Here is a 27,331-nt window from a genome sequence, read left to right on the forward strand (position 1 = left end):
TCAGATTACAATGGAGGATTCCTAAGAGATGGGAAAGGGGCCTGATGGTGTTGGACAACCAGAGAAATCCAAATACAGTAAGGCCGGGGTATTCTGTTCACCCAGAAACAGTCCTCCATAGATCCTGCTCTCGCAGGCACTGGGGTGCACTGTAACAATAATAGTAACAATAATAGAATGCCTTCCAATTTTCTTTCTTGGTTGCTCTGTGTGATGAACCAGGGATTATTTTTCTCTACCTTCCTAAGAAATGGAATTATGAGAAATTCTTCCTAGATTTTTGCAATAATATAGCTGTTCTTTTCAAAATTATTTTTTATTTTCATGATGTTGAAAAATTCATGAAATTTTTTTTAGAAATTAGGAGTATACGTATCAAGTCATCTCTTTAGATTCCTCTCTAACTTATTTTTTCCTTTAAATGATAAACAGAAGTAAAATATTTTGAAAATAGTAGAAAATTGGTACCTAGAAAGTCATTCGAATATACCATATTGTATGATATTATCAAAATCATCAATATTCGTAGGTTACAGTTCTCTTTCTCCTATGAGATCCTGGGTGGTACAAATGGTTAATACAGTAAGCTGATTGATTAGAGCCTACCCATAGGTATATAAATAAACCGAGCCAGTGAGCTGCTGGTGAAAAATCAGCCTTTAAAAAGGCTGTGGCGCACAGCTCTGCTTGACATATATGTGTTTCTCATGAACTGAAGTGGACCTGAGAGAAACTGGCATGTTTATGTGAGCTCTGTCATCTTAATTATGATTTTCTCTGCAATCTTAATTAATGAAGTATAGAACTAGTCCTCCCCTCACCACCCATGATAGCTTAAATTATATAATATGCAAATAGAATTAAGCCAATTTAAAGACCTTTGAAATTAAAATTATGCATTAAAAAGTAAGCCAACAGAACCAGTTAATAGTCAAAAGATTGTGGTTACTTTTCTGTAACACTTCAAAGGATTTAACTGAGATAAATTCCTAAACAAGAATAATAGAATAAAGGCATAATCTTGGATTTAAAATACTTCTCAGCACAATCTCACTACCAGTTGTTAGCTAGAAATTTATTTCAATAGCCTATCCCAAGAAGGCAACTGAAGAAAAATTCTGGTCTAATTTAGAACTTCAACCTGCTATTTTAAACTTTGAACAAATTAAAAAGCAAAACAAAACCACAAATCTGTTAAAGCCATAAGGCAAGTTTTTCAGAAATCCTCCTTTTTTTAACTTATGCTAAAGATGTGTTTCTGGCTGGCAAGCAGGGGAAGCTGTGTTTTCTGTAGCTAAATTGACAAATTAAGACTGTCCAAGATAAGTTCAATAGCAGTGAGACTTGACAAAGGGAATAGGTACTTTATTTATATACTGTGAATGCTGCCAATCAACTGTGTGGAGAAAAGCAGACAAAGAAATAACCAAAAGACTAAGTTATTTACCTTTAAATGCTCAAAAAGTACAGGTGTCATCTGTTTATTCGTTTGTGAATCAGAAGATTTTTCTTCTTCCTACTCATTTGTTTAGACCTCTGTGAACAAGGGGAAAAATAATTAAGACAATATTCAAAGTCCATGAAAATTGGTGTGTGTGTGAACTTGTAAAATTAATTTTAGCAGCTAGGCCTTTTAATACCAGTGTATGTCCTATGCACTCTACTCTCTTAAATAATCCTTTTATGTTGCTCAGGGTAGATATATTTTGAAAGTAGCATCTCTATTAACCTTAGCTGTGTGCCTCGCAGGGAAAAAAAAGCACTGGAGTTATATTTTGAATGTTACCCATGCTGAACAATTGCCAGAGAATATTAATTTAAAATCTAAATGCAGCCTTGACTATTCTTTGCAGATAGGAGAGAAATAAGGCAGTAAGAAAAACAAAGCTTCCTTACCCTGAATTTTTATTATGCTATTGTGATGGCATACATAAGTATCTGGAGAAAAGTCAAGAATCAAATTAAGAAACTTTAAAACATGGAAAGAATTAGGTGTTGAAGTTACAGTTCCAGATAGATAGATGACAAGAATTTTTGTTTATTGAATGTTTACAGGACACCAACCAGCAACAAGTACTCCACATGCAGTATCTTCCTTCAAATGGAAATAGTCACAATATTCATTTTCCATACAACCTCATAAGCTCTGTTTTTCAGTGCATGGATCAGGGACCCTCTGGTCAAAAATTCAAATACAACTGCTCAGATATTGTGCTAACAGTAGGGCTTTTTTTCAAGGGCAGATAACAGAGGAATAAAGGAGAAAATTTCAGATTAGCTTGGGGGCATTTTTCTGGCTCTTTTGAGATTAAGGGGACAATTTGAGCTTTATTAAATTGAGCAGGCAATTCCTAATTGAGTAGGATTCTGGGAGAGTCAATAGATTGACTTGGGTTTTGGTTCCTGGGGAAAGGGAGGCATTACAGGATATAGAAACAAGGTATGTGGGCCTTGGCATGAGCAATTCCATTTGGGCTCTGAGCTAGTCAGAGGGATGCATATATCCTTCCAACAATCTAAATATTTTTACCCTAAAATAACTCCTTTCTGATATTTTCATAATTTAAAGCACAGAGTAAGTAAGAAATTTGGCTAAATTTTTCCTGCTGCTTAATGCTAGAATTAAGATTTGAGCCTATTTTTTGCCTCTCTACACTGTGCGCTTACCTTCTCTTATGATTCCATGTAAAGTTTCAAGTGTAGATTTCACTGAGCAAGTATAGTGAACATAGGTCTGTAGATGTGTAACATAATTGCAGAAAATACTAATGGACTGTATGGAGCATCTATTGATTTTACATGCTCAGCTTCTGCTTCCTCGTTTTGATACCAGCAATACCAGCATTCTGATTTTGTTTAAAGGATTATATCTCCTTCATCATGTTTGCTGTGGTGAACTGGCCTGCCACTGAAAGAGTACTGCAGAGGCCCGAACTCATCTGGCCAGATTCTCTCTCCCAGGATTTTGAGTTGTTTGGGCTCACGCTACAGAAATGCTGAGATTCCTTATATGCAAGGACTGGGAGATGGGAAAACTGACTTGGAGAAAATGTGAGAGACGTGAGTTTATTCGCATTGAGGGGCTTACAGACAGCACATCAGTACTGCACCACTGGCAGCCTATTGGATAGGAAAGGACCCATAAAAGAGGTTGTTGCCTTTTTTATTTACAGTTAAAGAATATTTTATTGTGTTTGTGGTGGAAATTTTCACAGCATATTAGGTCATGCAACAATTCCTACATAAATCGTCCAGTGACATTAGTCACGTTCTTCAGAATACATGAGCATTCTGATGATTTCCGTTCTGGTTATTCTGTTTCAATAATCTAGCTTCCTGTCACCTTCGCTTCTCGTCTTTGTTTTAAAGTAATTGTCCACCTTCTCAAGTAACTCTTTTGAGTCCCTAGGTTGGGGGTGGAGGGTACCCAGTTCTAACACTTCATACTGGAAGTCGTGACATTCTATTCTGATGAGCCATATTCTCCTAATTCTGCAAAAAGCCATCTCTGGTCCTCATTGTTCTTGCGTGGATGAGTACTCTTCTAATTTTTATCAATATTTTTATGCATACTTTGTTTTTCCTTTGATTATGTCTATCATTCAGTCCATACACTTATCATTAGAGAAGCACTGAGTATTCAAGGCGCTGCTGCAAAGAATCCAAGAGGACTAGTAGTCTCTTTCTTTCTTTCTTTCTTTCTTTCTTTCTTTCTTTCTTTCTTTCTTTCTTTCTTTCATTTTTAATCATTTTATTGGGGGCTTGTGCAACTCATCACAATCCATACATCCATCCATTGTGTCAAGCACTTTTGTACATTTGTTGCCATCATCATTCTTAAAACATTTGCTTTCTACTTGAGCCCTTGGTATCAGCTCCTCATTTTCCCCTCCCTCACTGCTCCCCCCTCCCCCATGAACCCTTGATAATTTATAAATTATTATTGTTTTGTCATATCTTACACCATCTGACGTCTCCCATCACCCACTTCTGCGCTGTCTGTCCCCCAGGGAGGATGTTATACGTAGATCCTTGTAATCAGTTCCCCCTTTCCACCCCACCTTCCTTCTACCCTCCCGGTATCGCCACTCTCACCAATGGTCCTCAGGGGTTCATCTGTCCTGGATTTGGTGAGAGAGACAAACACACAGGTTGTTGCCTTTTTATAAGAGTTAACAAACATCTTTGAGTAAGGTGAGTTATTGAAACTATTTGCACTCATGAAACTCATTGCTAGGTTACTGCTATTGCGTTCATAGGATTGTGTCCTGGGTCTGGTTGGGATCTGACCTGGCTCTGAAGGGCGTGAGGAGGAGAGTTGTCCACTAGGGCTGAATACTGGGAATGCTTGCTTGCATGAAGTTTGGCTTGTTTGGAGTGTTAGACTATGTTCCTACAGAATGCTGAGGGAACTTAAAGTGGTTGGAATTCTGTCATTGTCATGGGGAGTATGGAAGATATTAACCCGAATAACAATGACCATGATTCCTAAAGAGCTCAGGTTTGGGTCCTCTCACAAATCTTCTTGTTACGTGCCATTGCGTTGGCTCTGACCCATAGTGATTCTATGCACAACAGATGAACCAGGACACAGAACCGTGCCATCTTCACAGTTGTTTTTATGCCTTAGCCCATTCATGCAGGCAGCCCTCTGTCAATCCACGTCCTTGTGGGCTCCCCCTCCTTCTCCAGCCCTCCAATTTAGCAATCATGATGTCCTTCTCCAGGGACTGGTCTCTCCTGAAAATATGTTCAAAGTATGTAAGATGAAGTCTCGCTATCCTTGCTTTTAAGGAGCACTCTGCTTTTTGTCTTCCTACACAGCGGGCTGCCCTTTCAGCAGTCCACGGCACATTCAATATTCGCCAGCACCATAATTCAAAGGCTTCAATTCTTCGATGGTCTTCTTTATTCAATGTCACATTTTCACATGCATATTAGTCTCATAAGTCTGGAATTAATCTTTTCCTCCATTTCTCTCCATCCTACACATTCCTTTTTGCTTCAATTAGATTTTGTTCATTTTCTTGCAGCCAAAGATCTCTCACGGATCTATTGAAACTGTACCTTTTTCATCACACTGACTTAGCCGTGTGAGGGGGCCTTCCGCTGCTCTCTTCGTGCACAGGGGCCACAGTCATCTTTTCTGGATAATCTTTTCCAGTTTTAGTACATGTGCCACCAGCATGAGCTTCACTGTTCTGTTTGGACATCAGAAGGAGAGAGGACGTTTCGAAGGTGAGGTGGAAGCGATCTTTAGACCTGTTGATTTCTTGCTGTTTTGATTGATACGTTCCTTGATCTGCTTTGCAAATGGCCATCTGACCCCTGGCATCAAAAACATAAAGTTTTTTTCATAGAAATATATTCTGGTTTCACTCAGACATGCTCGTATTCAATCGATCGGAGCTGGTTGTTATGTACCAGAGTAGATTCCTTTTAGTGACCCTCCAGGGCTTCCTCCCAGAGTTGGAGACCCTTGCCTGCTCTTTTTTCCCCTGGACTGACTGGAGGCCTCAGATTTCCAAATGGCTGAACCTTTGTTCCATCAGCCTCTTCAGAAAGGAGCAGAGAGGCAAGACACGTGAAATAACCGACTTTTCATGTTAAAGGATTATTGAATCGACTTAAACTTTCAAACTCTTCCATATTGTCTTCTAAATGAGGATGGTATTTAGAGATAGAGAGAAAGAGAGAGAAGGTAAGGAAGGGGGAGAGGGAAGGAAAGAGAAAATAATGTTTTATGGAATTGGCTCAGTTATACGGGCTGATTAATTTAAAATTCACTGTGCAGGCAGCAGTTTGAGAATAATAGCAGTTTCTGTTACAGTCTTGAGGCAGAATCTCAGTGTTTGTTCTTAAGACATTCAACTGCTTATATGAGACCCATTCACTTTCTCAAGGATGATTTCCTTTACATAGAGTCAATTGATTGTAAATGTTAATCACAGCTCTACAAATACAATCAAGTGCTTTAACCTCTGTGCCATCAGTCTCCTCTCCTTTTCTCTCTCCCTCCCTCCCTTCCTCTCTCTCTTTCTATCTGTATATCTAGTCGTTTTTTCTTCAAGTAGAAGATAACACGGATAACATCTAGAGTAGAATCTGAGCAACGAGGCCCCATAGCTTTGATACATTGACACCTAAGATTTCAGTACCATTCTTCTTAGACTTGAAGTAGATTGAAAATGGTTACAATTATTATTATATTCAATAGGCAGGCAGCTGGACTTTAACTCCTACTTCCTTTTATCATGACTTGATATCTCCTAACATCATTCTCTTCATAATTTCTTGAACCAATCAGGTTCTTTTATGTTTCTCTGTGATTTCCCTAGCTTTGAATGCTCTTCTCCAATATATCTATTGAGCAAACTTCTATTGATCATTTGCTTTGGCGTATTTTCTGTGATAAAGCCTTTCCTACTGTTCCAAGCGAAGGGAATCATGTTAGTTGGTGTATTTCAATGATATATCTTCACTTTGTTTCCACCGTTTAACTGTGAATTTTCATTAAACAGCCTTTTGCATTTTTGCATCTCTAGTATAGTTTTTCATATCTAAAGTGCTTAATAAACATTGAGCACATCTTGAAAAAATTCACAAGGAAATTTGCCCTTTAAGGTAAATTGATTGAGGCTCTATAAAACTGAAAGTTCATGGAAAATGCTAAGAATCATCCTAAAAATGGTACGCTTTATGAATCAGTTTTCTCAACTATTAATACATTTTTTGCATTATGTTACTAAATTCTTAAATGCTGCAGCTCAATAATGGGAAACTGAACTTGCTACTCTCATTTTTCTTGTGAGCCTTTCTGTATCTCCTACCTCTAAGTCCCAGAACTGACATCTCCATGATTTTAAAATAGCAGTGCCACACCAAGTTAGAGTAGCAAAAAGAAAAACAGAAAATTCTCAGCACATTTTAAACCTAGCTTCCAAAAAATGGACTAAGAGGTAGCTGTGGGCAACACACCATTAAAACCTGGGATTGACAATGGAAATTGTATTATTAAAGTTGTTAAATTTTCTAACTTCATACCAAACCACCTTTCTTTCTTTCTTCTTCTTCTTCTTTTTTTTTTTTTTGGAGGATGATCATTCCCTGAAGTCCTCATTAAGGTTGAACTTATTTTGATTTTAGGCTACACAGAAATTTCTCCAGCAGCCGAACTGAAGGCAGCAACAGGAGAGCGTGCACAGAGAAGCTTTCCGTTTCCTGGCTTTGGAGCCTTATTCCTGGGTATCCACTCCTGGGATAGATTTTCCCTTTTATCTTCTCCCTGTCTCCCATTCACATTCTCAAGTGTTTTCAAAAGGGTGTTCAGGGGAGCATTACTTTCTCTAAGTATTAATTGGTGTTAAAGGGAGGAGAAAAATGTTTCCTGAAGTGAAATGGTTTGGGGCAGCACCAGAGTCAACAAAGTGGAACCTAGTTTCTTCACTGACACACACGTGCTAAATCCAGAGGATGATAAGACATCCAGTTCGAACCTGCTTCACTAAAAAAGCCATGGCAGGGAAGTTTCTATGGAGTACACTGAAGTAAAAGCTACTCAGATAAAATGGTATAATGCTTGCTGTTGAAAGAATAATTTCGGGTCCATGGCTTTTGAATATGTTGTAGCTTTTTGCACTAATATCCATTTAAAGCTCTTTTTTTTTTTCTCTCCGAGAGCCATAGAATTCATTTGTTGCTCTCTGTTCTTTGGTGAGGAATATGCCTGGCTCTGGCTTTGTTTCTTGCTTTTTCTAGCTACTTAGGACATTCTGCCTTTCTGTATATATATATTTAATGTCTGTGGCTAACGCTAGAGCATTGACCTCTACAGAACAGTACACATCAAAACAAAACAAAGAAACAAAATCTAAATGTCAACAGTTCTTCCTTGATGTCTGCAATAGGAGCTTAACCTAATGTAGTGGGATAAATTCCATGACGGTAACTCAGGCTGAGTGAATTCTGAATCTCCTGCTGACTGGATAGATCTCATTATCTATAAAAGAACACATAGTGCTAATAGGCTTCATGAGCAAGTTCATTTTTCATCACCTGAACACATTAATTAATTCGACCCATATTTAATAGGCATATTGTGTAAGTCCTCCGGGTGTAGCAAATGAAATAGATGTGATCCTTCTGTGAAGATTTCCATTGGATGAGATACAGTGAAAAAGAACAAAATAAGATGAGACAAAAAAATGAGCAACCAGGTAATTGACTCTGCCCGTAGTGACTCCTTGTATGCCAGAGCACAACTGTGCTTCCCAGGGCTTTGAATGGGTGAGTTTTCAGAAATAAATCCCCAGGCCTTTCTTCTGAGGGAAGCTTGAGTTGAGTAGCCATCTTGGGGAGCTTGAGTTGAGTAGCCAACTTTTTAGCTTAGCAGCTGAACATGTTAACTGTTTGTCCCACCCAGGAAGGGTTGAACTAAACACAGGTGGATCAAGGTAGATAAATGTGGTGATGAGTTGATTAAAGTGTTAAATGAAGATACACTGACAGGCTATCTTTCATCTTAAAGGTAGTTATTCATCAAAATGGAAGTTGGCGAGGGGAGGATATTTCAGGTATAGAAGAAAACATATGAATACAACTTTCTTGAACAGTTCATTTGTTTCATAATGTTGTAGGTATTGGAAATAACACCCAACCCACTGCCATAAAGCGGATTGAGACTCACAGACATCTTATATAGAGTTTCTGAGGCGTTGTGAACCTTTGTGGGAACTGACAGCGTCACCTTTCTGTCTTGGACGGTGGGTTTGCACCATTGAGCTTGCCGTTAGCCGTCTCCCCCTTCCCTGACGGCTCCTCCTGGAGATGACAGTCCGCAGTTTGTATGGGGGCATCTTTATAGCCTTGTGAAATGTTAAAAGAGGGGCCAAGGAAAGCTTTTATGGGAGCATGGGGAAGATGATGTTGTGGCTAGAATATTAGGAGGTGCACTGACTAGTGGTGGCTGAAAACTTGTTAGTTGTCAGGTGCCACCTTAAAGTGTCTCTAAAATAGGGTGAGAGATACTTGCCAGGCAGACACTCAGACACACAATTGTTTTCCCACCATTGCTGTGACTTTCCCCACCTGCAGTGTAACTCTGGGCAAGAAACTTGTTACTACTGCGCTCATCCAGAGCTTCTGTGCTCTCTTTGTTCATTGACTTATGGAATCATTCAGAGTTGGAAATAGTTTCTTGCTACAGACCTCTGTAGTCCAAATCTGAGAATTCAACAGAGTAGCCAGCCTGAATCATGAATGTGTCAGATCTTTCCTACTTCATACTCTGCTCACACATTATTCTTTCTAAATCCTTTCTCTGAGTAACTCAGCCTTCCCACAGTTTCTCACCAATAAGTTGGAATTGACTCAGCGGCAAATACTAGCACCAGCATCAATAATAACAACCCACGGTTTTGATCTTACTTGAGGATTACTCCTCCCTAGGGTATGTAAGATCTCTAGCTAATTTTTATAGAGACATTTGTTACCATAGGTTTAACATTATTTATTTGATATTTACTAATTATTTGATATTTTCAATTAAATTGTATGATTGATGAGGGCAAGCAGAACTGTGTCTGTACCTCTGTCTTGATCTTTGCTGTATCAGGCTTGCCTACCACAGAGCCTGAGTCTGAATAGGCAGTTGGTACATAAGTTTTGAATGAAAAAGATTAATGAAGAGTAAAACTGATTTTTAGGGGGCCGAGTTTCACAGAACGCCAGAACTGATAAAATGATAAATCATGAGTTCAGATATAATCATAACTACAGATTTTGAGTTTGTGTAATGCACAATGAGTCAGCTTTTCAAAAATACTATAAATCTGACCAATACTCTGCTATGGTGCAACTAACATTCCAGATGAAATGTTAAGAGAGGTAAAGCAACTTACTAAAAGCCATGCAGAAGTCTACAGTGAAGTAGATTGGGCCGATATCTGCTTAAATTCAAAAGTTGCTCCACAGTTTCATGTGGCATTGTGAGTCAGGGGGCTGGAAGTGAGTTAGATAGCAAGCACACGAAAGAGCTATCTAGTAGTCACAGTAAGTCAGAGTAAACAAGGAGAATGTACACCAGGGAAGGCTGCTTAAGCAACGATTAAATTTTTGTGCTAAAATTTACAGAGATGAAATATAGAGCTTAGGATGGAAATAGGGAGGTGTTCATTATTTATAGAGAAATTGAGAGGGAGTAGATATCTCCAGGCCATTGTCTAGGCAACTATATGAATAAGTGGCTTGTGCCTGTCTGTTAGATTTTGTAACCTGTGGACCCGTTCCACTCAACACAGAATCAGGTCAACACAGAATTTAGAGGCTATTTTTCTGCCTATCATCACACGTTTCTTACATTGGCCAACATACATTTTGTGCCTCAAATGTTAGACTTGTTTCTAGGTATATTTGACCTGCTGATTCCAAAAATAGCACCAGCTTTCCCCATCACCTCTAGTCATTGAGATATAGGACATATGCTATATACCACTTTTCACTCTCCTCATCCATAAAAGTATCAGGTTATTTTAATATAGTGTTAACTAGTCTGAGGTAGAGGAAGTGCATGCTGGCTTTGCTTAAAGTAGTTTGTGTTGTACTAAATACTTAAGTCAAGTAATACTTCATATGTTGCCCTTTGATCCAAAGATACAGTGAACCCTCGTTTATCGCGGTTAATCGGTTCTAGACCCTACCGTGATAAGTGAAATTCCGCGAAGTAGGATTCCTTATTTGTAAATCAAATATTTTCGTAGTTAGAGCATAGAGGACATGAAAAAACACCCTTTAGTCACCATTACACTTGTATTACCCAATTTATTAAACGAAAAAGGGAAAATACAGTAAAACATTTTGGACGTTACAATTATCATTTATTATGTATTATATTATTTATGGCATCTAGTTTACAGTATTACATATTTCACATACAGTATTATGATACATAGTTCTTACAAATACTGTAATCAATAGCCTATGAAATGACTTAAGGGATGTACTCTACAGGTGGGTCGCTGTCTTTTTCCTCTGAAGGAGCGGGTTTAGGCAGTGGGTGCTGTTACGCCAAAACCACGATAGAGTGAAGCCACGGAAGTTGAAGCGTGAAGTGGCGAGGGTTCACTGTATATTTGAACAATGCAAAATATATGAACTTGGAATTTTCTCCAAGTATTACTTCACTTCATTAGGAAGTGAATAGCAGGCAGCTCCAATTTTTCATCTTCAAAAGGGTCCAGAAATAAGAGTTACTACACATTAAATAAGGAGTCCTGACAGCATAGTATATTGTGTATTTAACTACTAACCACAAGTTCAATTAAACAAGCCCACAGTCACTAAGTAAAAGGAAGAGGAGACTTTTGCTTCTATAAAGTTTTACAGCTTCAGAAACCCATAGGAAATGTTTCACTCTGTCCTATAGGGTCATTATGAATAGCAATCTACTGATTGGCAGTGAGTTTGATACAATACATGCAAATGTTCTGAAACTCAAAATGGGTCTATCAGAGTTCAAACTCCTTTATTAAAATTAAAATCTTTGTCTTGTTATAAGATGGTATAGCACAGAAACTCTTAAAGAAGAGTTAAAATTTATCTTATAAAGAGGCTTGGAGTTAACCAAATCTCTGGAATATTTAACATGAATTATCCATCAACTTTTATATATTAAAATATGTTCTGAGATATTTACTGCATAATTTGAAGAAGAAAAATTTCGATCTTTAAACTATTGGTGAAAATTGCTACATTTTAGACATTCTAACTTGCCTCTGTATCTTCTATATATGTGCCTTTTAAATTTAATTTTTCTTTTTAATTTTCCACTCTTCTCAAGCTGTGTTCTGGCTTTGGACTATCCAATAGTAGTCTCTGCAGATGATTCACAGCCTTTCATACCACAGAGAAAAACTCACTGCCATCTGATCTCTCATAATCCGTAGGAACTTTATGGCACGGAGAAGAGCCTTTATGTCTTTTACAGGTTGCAAGTGGACAACCGACCTTATGATTGCGGTTCAATGAGTAACCAACTCACCGCTATGGTCCTATATACAGCTTCCCTTCTAAGTCCTGTAATTAAAAAAAAATGTTTCTTACATTTTTGTCTTATCCTGTAACTTGTGGGTCTGAAATTCCTCTCATATTTAAAACTGGGATGATAAATTAATCAATTAGTGTACCTTAATAGCTGAAAATATAGTGGAATACCATATCTTTAAAAAAGTAGAGCTGATGTAGTCTATCCAATTCAATTTCTGAATCAGTGTCCCAAATAACCCTAAGAACAGGTCTGGAACCAAAGACATCGAGAAAATTTTTTTTGTTGGGCTGTGTTATCATTTGTGTGTTTAGAATCTGTTCTTTACCCGTTCCAATTCCTGTTGTCAGTGAGCACCACTTGAAACTCCTCTCTCAGTTACATCATTTCTCTTTACTCTCCATTTGATAAATATGTGTAGCGGCTTGTGGCGCGCGGATGACACGGCGCAACACGGACCGAGACAAGAATGGTCAGGACCCTTCTGGTGGATGCAATCTGCGAAGTTTATTGATGCTGCTTCTGAGCCCGAAGTCAGCTGCGGAAGACCCCAAGCTCCTAAAACCCCGGGTATAAATACCCTGCTCGGTGACGTGTCCTACCAGGATTGGTGCAACGCGATAATGCGCAGTGAGCGGCTGGCAGCGCATGCGCAACAAGCTTGTTTACAGCTCAGCTCCTGGCAGCGCATGCGCAACAAGCTTGTTTACATCTCAGCTCCGACAATGCGGGCGCGGTCCGGCGCCATCTTGTAATGGCGTCCACAGTGGCTATCTTTCTTTTCAATCTAAATTGGCTAAATTTCTTTTCCTGTCAGAGAAATGATAAGCCCAATTTAAAATATCTCGTCACTATAATAAGACACATGAGTACTATCTTCAGTCTTCTTTTAACGGAAGGGTTAACAGTCACTGGTTGGCATCACATTGATTCTGATTCATGGGGACCCATGTCTGTCAGAGGAGGATTGTGCTCCATAGGGGTTTCAGTGGTGGATTTTTTCCAAAGTAGGTCTCCAACCTTTTTCTGAAATTTCTCCAGCTGGGCTTGAGTCTCCAACTTTTTGGTTAGCAGCTAAGCATAGAACCATTCAGAGACTATGATGGGCGTAGGGCATGTGTTTGTATGTGTGTGTGTGGTGTATGTGTGCAGAGCCAGGGAGAGAGGGGGTGATTTTTTACATAGGTTGTTCTTGTGGCGAGGTGCCATTGAGTTATCTTCAACCCATGGCAACCGTAGACACAACAGAATGAAAACTGCTCAGTCCTACGCCAGCCTCACAATTGTTCCTCTGCCCAAGGCTATTGATGCAGCCACTGTAGCAGTCCTTCTCCCCTAAGGCCTTCCTCTTTTCCACTGCCCCTCTGCTTTACGCAACGTGATGTCCTTCTCCAGGGACTCATTTTTCCTGACGATAGGTTCAAAGTATGGAAGATGAAGTCCTGGCCTCCTTGCCCCTAAGGAGCACCCTAGCCTTACTCCTTCCAATACAGATCAGTTTGTCTTTTTCGCAGTCCATGATACCTTCAATGTTCTTCTTCAACACCACATAGGATGTTAGTTGTCATAAATTGATCCCCATAGAGTACTTCCTATGCACACATCTGACTTACTGCTAGTTTTTTCCTTTATTATGGTTATTATTATTATTTTTAAAGACTCCATTTTATTTTAAAAATTATTTTGGAATATTTTTATGCAAATTGAAATCATTAGTTTCCCAATGAGATGATGATTTACCTGAAATTAAAAATAAGACCAGTGCTCCCTGATTGATTTTATTTTTCCTATTTCCCCTCCGATCTGGTATAGGCATATTAGTTATCCTTGATATATGACCATTAGGTTTATTTTTCCTATGGAATGTGTGCACATTGCTGCTTGCTTTCCTACCCTGTCTTGTTTTTAGTTTCTTACTGATCTGGGTGCAGTTAAGCCTCCCTAAGTCATTGGTTACTCTTTCCTTTTTTTTCCCCTCAAAACCCTTAAGCAAAAACCATGAAATGTAGTAATGTTTTGATTTGTTTCCTGAAGCAGAGACATTCTAGAATGAAGCTTTATAGAGAAAATAAAGACAAAGCAACATTAATACATCATTCTACATTAAGAATCATTAAATAAACAACTTAGAAAATGTTGTGTTTGCAGTGGTCTCTTTGTGCACGGTCAGTCATATGTCTTGGTTAAGACTCAAATAAAATTGTAAATAAGTTGATGTTTTAATGACTTTATGTCCACATGTGCCTTTGCAGCTTTCTAGAGGCACCAGACTCAAACTTATTGCCATCACGTCTATTCTGACTCACAGTGATCTTATGAGGCTCTTAATCTTTACTGGAACAAACTGCCTCATTTTCTGTTTTGTTTGAACCACTGACCTTAGCAGTCCAATGTTTATCTGACAGTGCTAGCAAGCTTTTCTTTAGGGGTAATAAAATCATGAAAATAATAATTTTCCAATGATTAAGACATACTTCATTTGTTGAGATGACTATGTGAGAATGGTTTTAGGTAGATTCTCTTTCCTCATATTTTCTTCTCTGTAGATAGTTTTATGATTATGTTTTGTGATTCTAATAACATTATCATTATCATCACTGTTTTCATCATCATCATCATCCATTGCTCACCTTGCAGTTCCATCAGCTCCAGCCATGCTGTTGTTGTCAGGTGCCTTCTTGATGCCACATTCTTCTTCATATAAGCCAGTTTCTCTGAGGCCCGTCTCGGCATACAGATTGCATGTGTATGGTAAGAAGATACAACCCATATATTTTTAATTTTAAACTATGTGGTATCCCTTATTCTATTTTCTCAAGTGCCTTTTGATCCATGCATGGTTTATGCATGACCACAGTTAAGTATTCTAGAATTCCCGTTCTTCTCAAAGCTATCTATAGTTTGTTATGATCTGCAGAATTGAATGCCTTTGCACAATCAATATAACACAAGTAAACATCTCTCTGGTAGTCTCTGCTTCACTCAAGATCCACTTGACAACAACAACGATATCTGTTGTTCCATATCCTATTCTGAATCCAGCCTGAACCTCTGGCAACTCCCTGTCAACCCTTGTTGCAACTGTTGTTAGATGACCTTCAGCAAAATTTTACTTGCATATAGTATTAATGATATTGCTGGAGACTTTCTGCCTTCTGTGGGATCACCTTTATTCGGAATGGTCACAGATAATGGATCTTTTCCAGTCAGCTGGCAACTATCAGGCTTCCAAATTTCTTGGCATAGGGGAGGGAGTGCTTCCAGTGCTTTAAGAGCTGTTGAAACATCTCAATTGGTATTCCATCAATCCTGGAGCCTTGTTTTTGGCTAATGCCTTCAGTGCAGTTTATTTTCTACCTTCAGTACTCTTGCTTCTTGCTGATATACTACCCCTTGAAATGATTGAATATCAAGCAGTTTTTGGTGGTACAGGAAATCTGTATATTCTTTCCATCTTCATTTGATGCTTCCTGAATTATTCACTTTGTTGCTCATAGACTCTTTATATTGCCACTTGAGGTTTCATTATTTCCTTTATTCTTCCAGTTGAAGATATGCGGAGAGTGTACTTTCTTTTTTATATTAAATGCTTTTATTGGGGCTCTTACATCTCTTATCACAATCCATACATTCATCCATTGTGCCAAGCACTTTTGTACATATGCTGTCATCATCATTTTCAAAGCATTTTTTCTACTTGAGCCCTTGATATTAGTTCCTCATTTTCCCCCTCCCTCACCCGCCTGCCCTCTCTCATGAACCCTTGATAAGTTATAGATTATTATTTTCATATCTTATATCATGCTCTGTTGCCCTTGACTCACTTTTCTGTTGTTCATCCCCCTGGGAGGGACTTCTATGTTGATCCTTGTGATTAATTACCCTCTCCCCCTGTACCTTCCCTTTATCCTCCTGGTATTTCTATTCTCATTGTTGGCCATGAGGGGTTTATCTGTCCTGGATTCCCTATGTTGCAGGCCCTTATCTGTAGCAGTGTGCATGCTCTGGTCTAATCTGACTTGTAAGGTAGAATTGAGTTCATGATAGTTGGGGGCAGGAAGCATTAAAGAACCAGAGGACAGTTGTGTGTTTTATTGGTGCTATACTGCACCCTGACTGGCTTATCTTTTCCTTGTGACCCTTCTGTGAGGAGAAGTTCAATTGTCTACAGATGGGCTTTGGGTCTCCACTCTACCCCTACCCCCCAATTCACATTGGGTATGATTTTGTTCTAGGTCTTAGATGCCTGGTACCTGATCCCATTGACACCTCATGATCACACAGACTTGTGTCCTTCTTCCATGTGGGCTTTGTTGCTTCTGAGTTAGATGACCACTTGTTTACCTTCAAGCCTATAAAACCCCAGATGCTATATCTTTTGATAACCGGGCACCATCAGCTTTCTTTGCCAAGCTTATGCACCCATTTTGTCTTCAGCGATCATGTCAGGAAGGTAAGCATCACTGAATGCCAGGTTATTAGAACAACATGCTCTTGTGTTGAGGGAGTACTTGAGTTGAGGTCCAATGTCCATCTGCAACCTTAATTCTTAACATGTAGACATAAGTACACAGATCTATTCCCCTTTCATTTAGAGCTCTATAAATGTTCTTTGCCTCCTAGTTCTTTCCTCTATTACTTTCTACTTCCTTATTGTCCCAGCATCATGTTTGGCCATCATTTGGGTTTAGTAATTTCTTGCTGCTAATTATTTGATTAGGTCCCACTAGGCATCCTATGCCCTTTTATCCATTAATTTTTTTTTTCCTATCCATTAATTTTAGTTCACATTTTGTTCCCTTGTCCCTGGGTTGGTCCCCACCCCCTCCCATACACACACTTTTTTTCTCCACCTTCCTTTCTCCCATATCCCCCTGGAACCATCTTTTCATCTCCATATTTATTAGCCTGTCTATCTTATCTAGATAGACAAGCACAGGCATTAAGAAGCTCAAAAACCAGGCAAAGCCAAACAAAATACCAAAGGAAGTCAAACCATTACAACAATTACAATAACAAAAATCAAAACAAAACAAATAACAATAAAAAGAAAACCACTGACAAAAATGGAAAGGCTTGCAAATAGTTGAAGGTATGCTTGTTGACTTTTATGAGTGTTTTCCAGTTGAGTTTGACATGGTGCCACACTCTGTCCCCAAAGTCTATTTTTAGTGTTCCCCAGGGACTGCATCATTCTGCTCCCCTTGCTGCTCTGTTGCATGCCCTTATTTTTCGCCTCCGTGTGATGGGGTCAGATTGGGCACAATTCCCACACTGCGTCACCAGTGTTGTCCCCCATAACACTATGGTTCATTGAGGGACATCGTGTCTCCTGGTGGGGTTGGCCCTATGGTTCTCTCTGTGCATTGCCTGCTCTGAACAGGAATATCGTCCTTGGGACTTGGGGGGCCAGGATGTGTTCCCCTCATTCGCCATCCCTCTTCATTTCTCCTGTGCGCTCTAATTAGAGGTGCCCCTCTCCCCAAGCTGTAGCTTCAGTGATGTTCTCTGCAGTGTATTCTTCTGGGGTGGTGGCGGGAGGTGTCCACATAGTTGGGATTGGGGTCGGCCCCAAAGACCTCTCTATTGGTTCCCAGGAACATGCCGGTATGTTGTATTCAGGTTTTGGCACATCAGGTTGAAGCCTGGCCTCCTTCTCCCTCTCCTGTGGAGATATAAACAATACCCTCCATTGGGTGTGTAGTGCCCTGCTCCCCTCCTACCCAGGTCTTTAAAAAAAAAAAATCTTTCTTTCTTCCTCCTATTTAATTGGCTGCTGTATGTATCCCTGGATTGGGTTTGGTACCTGCCGTAGTACCTGGAACTAACCCCAGGAATGTATGTATATAATAGCTTTTCCCCATACCCTATTTTTCAAGCTTACCTCAGTGGACTCATGTTGTACTTGTCCTTTTCTGTTGGGCTTACTTCACTTAGCGTGATTTCCTTCAGTTCTTCCCATGCAGCAATGTGCTTCATGAGTTCATTGCTGCTTTTTACTGATTCATAGTACTGAATTTTATGTATGTGCCACATTTTTTAATCCATTCATCCATTGATGGAAATTTGGGTTGTTTACAACTCCTTGCAATTGTGAACTGTGCTGCGATGAACATTGGAGCACAGATGTCAGGCCGTCATTTGTTTCTTGCCTCTTGTGAGTATAAGCCCAGTAGGAGGATTGCTGGGTCATATGGTAACTCGATTTCCATCTGTTTTAAATATTGCCAAATCAATTTCCATAATGGTTCTACATACCTACAGATCCACCAGCTGTGGACAAGTGTTCCTATCTCACGACAGCATATCCAACACTTGTTACTTTCTGATTTTTTTGAATTGGGATGTCCTTGAGGGTGTTGGATGGCATCTCATAGTTGTTTTAATTTGCATTTCTCTTATGGCTAATGATCAGGAAGATTTTCTCATATGTTTATTAGCCATTTGGATTTCTGCCTTTGTAAAACTTCTGTTCAGGTCCTTTGCCCACCTCCTTAGTAGGCAGTTAGTCTTTTAATTAATATAAGCTTGAAAAGTATTGTAAATTTTAGTACTAAGGTCTTTGTCTGATGTGTCATTGCTAAAGATGTTTTCCCAGTCTGTGGGCTCTCTTATGACTCTCTTGGTGAATTCTTTCGATGTACACAGCTGTTTTATCTTCAGTATATCCCTCTTATCTGTGACTCATCTGCATTTGTATACTTCATATTTCTGATAGCCTATGTATTCCCTGTGAAAAGGTTATCAGGTTTGTACTGATTTCCTCATTGATGGTCCTAATGGTTTGGGGTTTTATCTCAAGGTCTGTGATCCACCTTGAGTTTATTCTTTTGGAACTAATTCTGACAGCAGTCTGCTGGTTAAAGCCAGTTATTGTTTGTTAAATCTTGTCGAGGTAGTTAGTTTATTGTGCCAACCTGGCTGATAAACACATGTGGGATTAATTGAAGGGCAGAGAGATAAATGGCTCAGCAATCCTCGCCTTTCTTGTCTCTTGCTCTTTGATCATCAGACCAGTGTGTGGCTGCCTTGCTTGTTCTGTGCCTCAATTTGAAAGCTACTACCTGTGGGACACCTAACCCATGGACCATGCCACTGTAATTTGAGGTTCCCTCAAGACCTGCTTTGCCACACCATTCGAATTTACATCTTTTGAGCTGGGGACTGTCAGACCCTGTCATCTGGTTGACAGTTGGTGACCTGCCTTGCTGTTTGCTACCTGTGCCTGGATAGCCTGAATTGTTCTACATAGGACTACCTGGCAACCTTCAAGACTTACAGGACTGCCAGTGTCTCACAGCTGTCTCAAAGGAGTGAGTTGCACTGAGCCATTTGTACTACTTTATAATTTAATTAACTGTATAAATATATATAAAATTACTAAAATTCTGGTTTTGTTTCTCTAGAGAACCCTGTCTAACACACTTGTTATCCTTAATATTTATACTCTATTTCTTTGGATAAGAACATTAAATTCATATTCTTTAATTAATCTTAGTATACTATAAAATACCTCTATGCAGATTTTCAAAGTGGTTTGAGTCATTGTATACTATATTATTAGATAGTTGATTTTCTTTTTTATGAAAGCTGCGGTTAATTGCTGTCAAGTTGATTCTAACTCATGGTGAACTTATATATAACAGATGTCTTATGCCATTTTCATGATCATTAGAATGTCTTAGTCCATTGCTTCAGCTGTTTTGTCAGTCCATTTCATTAAGGTTTTCCTTAAGTTTGCTTACCCTCTAATTATCAGTTGATGACCGGGCTTTATAAATGGAATGTTCAAAGTAAGTCCAAAGTAAGTGAGCTAAAGTCTCATCATCCTCACTTCTATGTAGCAGTATTCCACCAGTATTTCAAATACAAGCAGGGTCAAATGTTGAACAAATTTCATTGTCAATTCAAGACTAAGAACAGATTAAGAAGTAGGTGCAAGCTACTCACTTCAGAGGTATTTTCCATGGAAAATCTTATGAATAGCAATGGCGTACTCTCAGATATAGTGCTAAAAGATGGGACCTTCAGGTTGGAAGAACTCAAATTCTACTAAAAGAGTGTCCCTCCTCAAAGTAGCATGCGACAAAATCACATGGATGGAATAAAACTTTTAGAACTTTCATTTGCTGATGGAGCACAATTCAAAATTAGAAAAATAATCTGCAGACATTCATTTATAATTGGAACATGGGATGTATAAAATATGAATCCAGGAAAATGAGAAGTTTTAAAACATGGAATGCATAAAGAATGCACTAGTGAGCTGACATTGAGTGGTACAGGACACTTTGAGTTGGACATTCACGTAGTTTATAATGCTGGTGATAACAAATACAAGAAGAGCATTACATTCATTGTCCAAAATAATATTTTAACATCAGTCTTGAAGTACAATGTGTATGTGATAGGATAATATCAATATGTCTTCAAGGAAGTCCAATAAGTATAACTATTATTGAAGTTTACTCACTGCACTAAGCTAATGATGAAGAAGAATTCTACTCAATTCTTTAGTCTGAAATTGATCAAATATACAATAAAAATGAATTGGTAATTATTATTATTTTATTTGAGTGGGGGCCTCTTACAGCTCTTATAACAATCCATAGATCAATTGTATCAGGCACATTTGTACATATGTCATCATCATCATTTTGAGGTGGTAATTATTGGTGATAGGAATTTGAAAGTTTAAAACAGAAAAAAGAATGATTGGAAAATAGGGCCTAGGAAAAAGAAACAACACTGGAGCTAATTTGATAGAATTTTGCAAGACCAATGACTTCTTCATTTCAAATAGGTTTTTCAACAACATAAATTGTGACTATACATGTGTACTTCTCTATATGGGATACACAGGAATCAAACTGACTATGTTTGTTGGAAGAGATGAAGGAAAAGCTCCATATCAGTAACAATAATGTGGCCAGGGGCTGGCTATGGAACAGGCTATCGATTGCTATTTGAAGCTGAAGAAAAAAATAAAACATGAGCCTAAATAGAACCTTGAGTATATGCTATCTGGATTTAGAAGACATTTCAAGAACAGATTTTATGTGTTGAACACTAGTGACTAAAGACCTGATGGGTAGTTGTGGGATGACATAATACATAAAAAAAGCAAAAGATCATTAAAAGGAGAAGAAAAAAGACCAAAGTAGATATCAGAAGAGACTCTGAAACTTGTTCCAGAATGTAGGGTAGCTGAAACAAATGGAAGAAATGATGAAGTAAACGAGCTGAACAGAAAATTTCAAAGGAAAGATGGAGAAGTCAAAGTAGAATCTTGTAATGAAATGTGTAAATACTTGGAGTATGAAAGATCAAAAGTGAAAATGATAGAATATTTGTTTATCTCAGGCAGAGAGGCATGCCAGCCATTGCTTCAAAAGCTCCCATGGCTGAGCTATCAGATTTCTCTCATGGGCAACAAACTGTGGAAGGTGGTGGTCCTGTCCTGTGTGCCCAAGGAATAAACAGCATTTATCCTCAGTAAATAATTTGAGAAACCAGATTGTAGGAAGAAATGTGACCTCATGATTGGAGGAAGGCTTGTTAACAGCTGGTGATTTGCAGATAACACAAACTTCCTTGCCGAAAGTGAGGAGGAATAGAAGGCCTTGCTGATGAAGATAAAGGATTTCATCCTTCAGTATAAATTGCAGCTCAGTAAAGAAGACCAAAATCCTGACAGCTGGACCACTAGGTAACATTGTGATAATGGAGAAAGGATTGAAGTTGTAAAAAAATTTTGTCTTGAATACTCATGGAAGCAGCAATCAAGAGAGCAAAAAACAAGTTGAATTAGGCAAATCTGCTACACAAAACCTGTGTAGAATATTGAAAAGCAAGTATGTTACTTTGAGGACTAAGGTGCACCTGATCGCAGCCCATCGTATTTTCCATGGCCTCATATGCATATGAAAGTTGGACAATGAATAAGGAAGATCAAAGAAGAATCAATACATTTGTATTGTGGTGATGGAGAGGAATATTGAAGGTACCATGGCCTGCTTAAAGGATAAACAAGTCCGTCTTGTAGGAAGAACGGTTCTTAGAGGAAAGGATGGGGAGACTTCATTTTACACACTTTGGACGTATTGTCAGGTACAGTCAAGAATGTGAAATTTGGATAATGATTAAGGAAAGACTGCAGAAGAATCGATGCCTTTGAATTATGGTGTTGGCAAAGAATACGGTAAGTACAATGGAATCCAAGAAAGAAAAAACAAATTTGTCTTAGAAAAAGTAAAGTCAGATTGGTCCTTAGAAGAAAAGATGGTGATAGTTCATATTATGTATTTTGGATATTATTAGGAGAGAAAAGTCCCTTGTAAAGGACATCATGCTTGATAAAGTGGAAGGTGAGACAGGTAGATTGTTACAGTGGCTCTAGCCATTGTCTCAAAGACAGCAACGCTTGTGAGGATGGTGCAGGATGCAGTGTTTCGTTCTGTTGTATGTAGGATCATTGAGTTGGAACTGGCTCCAGGGTATCTACCAGCAACGTGACTTTGTAGCACTACTTTTTAACTTACTCTTATGTTACAACCCAGATTATTTCATTTCAATATTCTTATTCTTCTAGTCTTCTAGCTGTTACTTTCCTTTATAAAAATTGCTTGCATTTTTCTAACTTTTTTCTTCTCTTTTTCCCCATCCTCCTTCTTTCCCCCCTTACTCCCTTTTTCTATTCCTTCTTTTTCTCCTTCCCTTTTGTTTGCCCTCTCAATTTTTTTTTATTGAGAGTGAATGGAACATTTATTTGAAAACTTACCAGTGGAAAATGATATTCATCCTAGGAATAAAATCATTGAAGAAGATCTCCATCTCTCTATAGTTATCAACTAATAAGCAAATACTATTGAGCATTTCAATGTGACTGGTATTATTAGTAAAAAGAATATCCTAAAGAACAATGAGATGTGAAAGATGTAAATGCCTTCTGGTAGTTATATAATTGTCAATTTGAGAGGATTATGAGTGAAGGGGTGGAGTCTAGTCTGTCAATCGGATTATAGTCAACGAGGCTTCTGTGTGGGCATGGCCTTCTCCAGAGAATTTTGGGAAGTCTGGGATCTACCTTCTTGGTGGTGGAAGACACTTCTCTCTCTCTGCTATACCCTTGGAGACATAGCAGCTGACAAGACAACATGGACCCACCCTGATACAGAGACCCCTGCCAGCGCTGAGATGTTTGCAATGCCACCAAATTCCAAAGACTTTCTACCCACTGGCCTGTGTTCTTCCTGAATTCGGCATCATTGCATGTGTTTTGTGAGTCTGAAGAGGACTTTCTAGATTGGTATCAGATATATGGGCTAATATCAGACTTATGGCCTTGGACTGGACTGGGCTGGGATGTTTTCTCAATGTTCAATTCCTCTTGTATATAAACCTCTCCCTTATATACATATGTGTGTTTATATTTGTTTCTCTAGTCTACCCAGAATAGCACATACCTGAACATCTATTTGGAAAGACAGTGCATAAACTTAACAAAAAATCTATCAATCATGTTATGCTAACATGTTCAATGCCAAAATTACAAAAGAGAAAAATTATTTTAAAAGTTTCTTCAATGATGATTGGTGAAGTGTGGTTATATTTTGCACAAGTTAGAGGTCTTTGTGGCTGATCCTCATCAGGGAAAATCATGTGGCTTTTCTATGTTTTTCATGAATATATTTATTTTCCAAAGGATCATCATCATAAGTTCAGTAAACATTTATTGGGCACCTATTGGGTCTCACATTTTGTGGAAAATGCTAGAGTTCATAGGACAACTAAAACATAGAGTTCAGTGGTAGAATTCTTGCTTTCCATGTGGAGACCTGGGTTCCATTCTTGGCCAATGTACCTGCTCTGCATCCACTACCTGTCTGTCAGTGGTGGCTGATGTTTTGCTATGATGCTGAACAGGTTTCAGCGGATCTTGCAGACTGAAGAACCCTAGGAAGAAATACCTGATGGTCTACTGTTGAAACTCAACCAGTGGAAATGCTATGGATGACAATAGTCCTGTGTTGCATGGGTTGCCAAGGGTTGGTGGACAACTCTATGACAGTTGAGGATTTCTTCAAGAAGTGAGTCATTTTACCAAAACCCCAGTACCTTCTCATTTCTTCCCAGAAAACATCGTATTTCTGCCTTTTTGAACACTATTGATAGACTTTCCATTTGGCTTAGCCTATGCCCCAAGGAAAAGTCTTATTAGGAGGCAATAATCAAGAAACAGATAACTTCTTTGAAATAACTCCCCTTTCATTAATGGTGTGGATACACCAGAGCTTCATTTAAAAGCATTGTAGTGAAAGTAAGCATTTATGATTATTGATTTTAGTTAACTTGTTTAATTGCCTGTCTCACTGACTGGAATGCTGTTTCATGAAGTAAAGGGACTTGTCTTAGACTGTTTACATGGAAAGCCTCCTGTTTTATTTATATTCTTTAATTGAATTGGTTTGGGGAGGAAAAGAAGGGAATGGAGAATATTGAGAAAAACTGAATATTTCCCCAGGCCACCCCTTGGTGCTGGTATTGTTGGCAGAACTGCAAAATATTCCACTGTTTCTACAGCAGAGTGTCTTACAAGCTGAGGGAGGTACCTTACAAATTTAAGGGAAAGCAGTTTCCATAGCAACTCTCAAGCCTTATGGAGGGTGACTAGATAATCCTTTCCTGTAACCTAGGGAGCAGAGACAGAGAAATTTATTAAAGCATATTCAGGTAATATTTTTCTTTCCCTGTCATGTCATAGAGCTGTCTCAACTCCCAGAACATTAAGTGTTGCTGTAGTGAATGGCTCAACTTTTTTTAAAAAACAAAATGTATTTAAATTTCTAGAAGCATCAATATCATGATTAAGGATATGTCTTCTGGACACAGACTACTAGGGTTTATACTGTACTTCATACACTTATATTCTAAGTTTAAATTAATTGACCTGTTTGTTCCATGTTTAAAATGGAAGTAAACATGGCTTTAATTCATAGGTTTCTGTAAGCCTTAATATATAAACATAAGCCCTTTAAAACAGTGTCTGGAAAATGATCACAGTTCATCTTAAAATTGATGAACTCTTATTAAAATTAGCAAGTTTTTCACAGACTATTCAACTTTCTCCATTCACAGGTAAAATTAGAATTCATCATACATTTAATTAAATACAGATAAACTAAAGCAACTAAATTTTGTTACCTACTGTGCTGAGCTGTGTTCTCTAGAGAAGCAAAACCATTTACATGTGTTTACATTTACATATGTATGTATATAGAAGCATCTGTGTTAGATGCATACATATGTATGTATATCTGTGTTAGATACATACATATGTATGTATATAGAAACATCTAACACAGATGCAGAAGTGTGTAAATCCAAACTAGTTCAAGTTTGTATGTCAGATGTAAGTGGAGGTTTCTCCTGACTCTGGTAGCTGAAGGGGCTGACAACAGGAGCTGAAAGATGAAGCAGAAAGACCCCTGGTTGGTGGATGCATAGCTTAATGAATCCAAGGTTTACAGTGTGGTTCTGGCTGCTGGGATTGGCAGGTTATATAACAGGAAGTTAATGAACCAGATGTAGAATCCAGATCCAGCAGCACAAGTGAACCAACGTCCACACTGTGCACCAAGTATGGGCCACACCAGGAATGACAACTCTCTCAATTGTATTGATGTTGTGACTAGATTAAGGACGTGGTATTCTACCAAACTCTTCCTACAATTGCTTGGCTGCTTCACAGAAGATCCCATCATAGTGCTGGTTACCTATGGTCATCTGCGTTAGATCATATCATGGGAGAATCCTGTACCAGTCTTGTTGACATGAAACATAACTATCTCACTTACTTACTATGCACAAGGCATCACACTTGATACCGTGGGTAATGAAAAATTAATAAGTTGGCATTCTTACCCAAAGTTGGTTATGATCCACTGGTGAAAGGTAGAGACAGGTAGATAATTTATAACTCACATGAGTATGGAGGAAGTGCTGAATAGAGGGTCATTATTAAGCTCTCTTCACCTCTCCCTTAATTTCCAGAGACTCTAGGCTGCTTTTGGTTTCTGGGACATAAGCAGCTTAGCCTTACTTCATAACCTTTGCACTTGCTACTCCTTTATTTGCTCTTTCTGCCTTGCTTCTCAGCATGTCTGGTTCCTACTGGCCATTCAGAAAGGCTTTCTTTGTTCCTCATTGTCATTTTCTATCAAAGTTCCCTTTTATTCCTAGTATTTTAACAATTACAGTGATCAACTTTAATGAATTTGTTCAATTGTCTGTCTCCTTGATTACACAGAAGTTTCATGAGTAAGGGAACTATGTCTGTCTTACCCAAAGTTCAGTCCCAGAGCTTTTCACAATATATGTTGCCTATTTGATGCTTGCTAGACAAATAAATAAATGTATGAAGAAATAATACAGTGAATAAGAACATAGAACAGTGATGATTAGTTTGGACTCAGAGGTTTCCTAAGATCTTTCAGGAAAGGTCAAAATGTGGGACAGAAATCATAGAGCACAAGAGCAATACGAGTGAAGATGAAGAAATGTTTCATGAACTGATTTTTATAAAGATTGTAGTTGGGCGTGTATCGCATAACTGCAAGACCAGGTTTCAAGAGTCTTGCACAGCCTCAGAAGTGTGTCTATTTACCTGGTCCCTGCTATTGTGTAACTTTCTCTTTTACAGGCTTGTCATTCCAATCTTGTTATCTTTCTACTTCAAGAAATGAACCAGCAGGCAGTACCACCCTGTTGTTCCAAAGCAGGAGATTTTGCTAACACATTCACACCCACTCTCCTATTATACATCCCTCAGAGAAGGCACAGAGAGAGTGCAATCATATTTATGTAGCTGAAAGCAAGACAAGATCAGGTGACCGGGAGATCACTTAGCTAAGAGCTATGAGCTTCCATTAACTGTGATAACTACAGACTAATTTCCCTGCTGAATGAAGGCTGCAAGATAATTGGGAAAAGTGCATGCCAGAATGCCAGTGCATATTTTTCCTAAATTAATTCAGCCTCACCAAACAGATTATATTAAAAACAGATACTGTATGGTACAAAATCATTGATTGGCTTAATTAATAAGAATCTGCAGGCAGATTCAGGTCCTACATTAACCTTTGCAGGAATTGAGGATTTCAGCAAGATAGTTGAGCGAGAATTATCTGGTTTGTAATAAATCTGTGCTTACAAAGTACCTTCTGGAATGGAGTCTGGCTGCTATGCATTGATGCAAGTGCTATGATTTCCATTCCTAGTCTTTCTGCCAGA

The sequence above is a fragment of the Echinops telfairi genome, unplaced genomic scaffold, assembly GCF_000313985.2.
Source record: "Echinops telfairi isolate 266 unplaced genomic scaffold, ASM31398v2 ScPeMD7_7469;HRSCAF=8507_0, whole genome shotgun sequence".
NCBI lineage: Eukaryota > Metazoa > Chordata > Mammalia > Afrosoricida > Tenrecidae > Echinops > Echinops telfairi.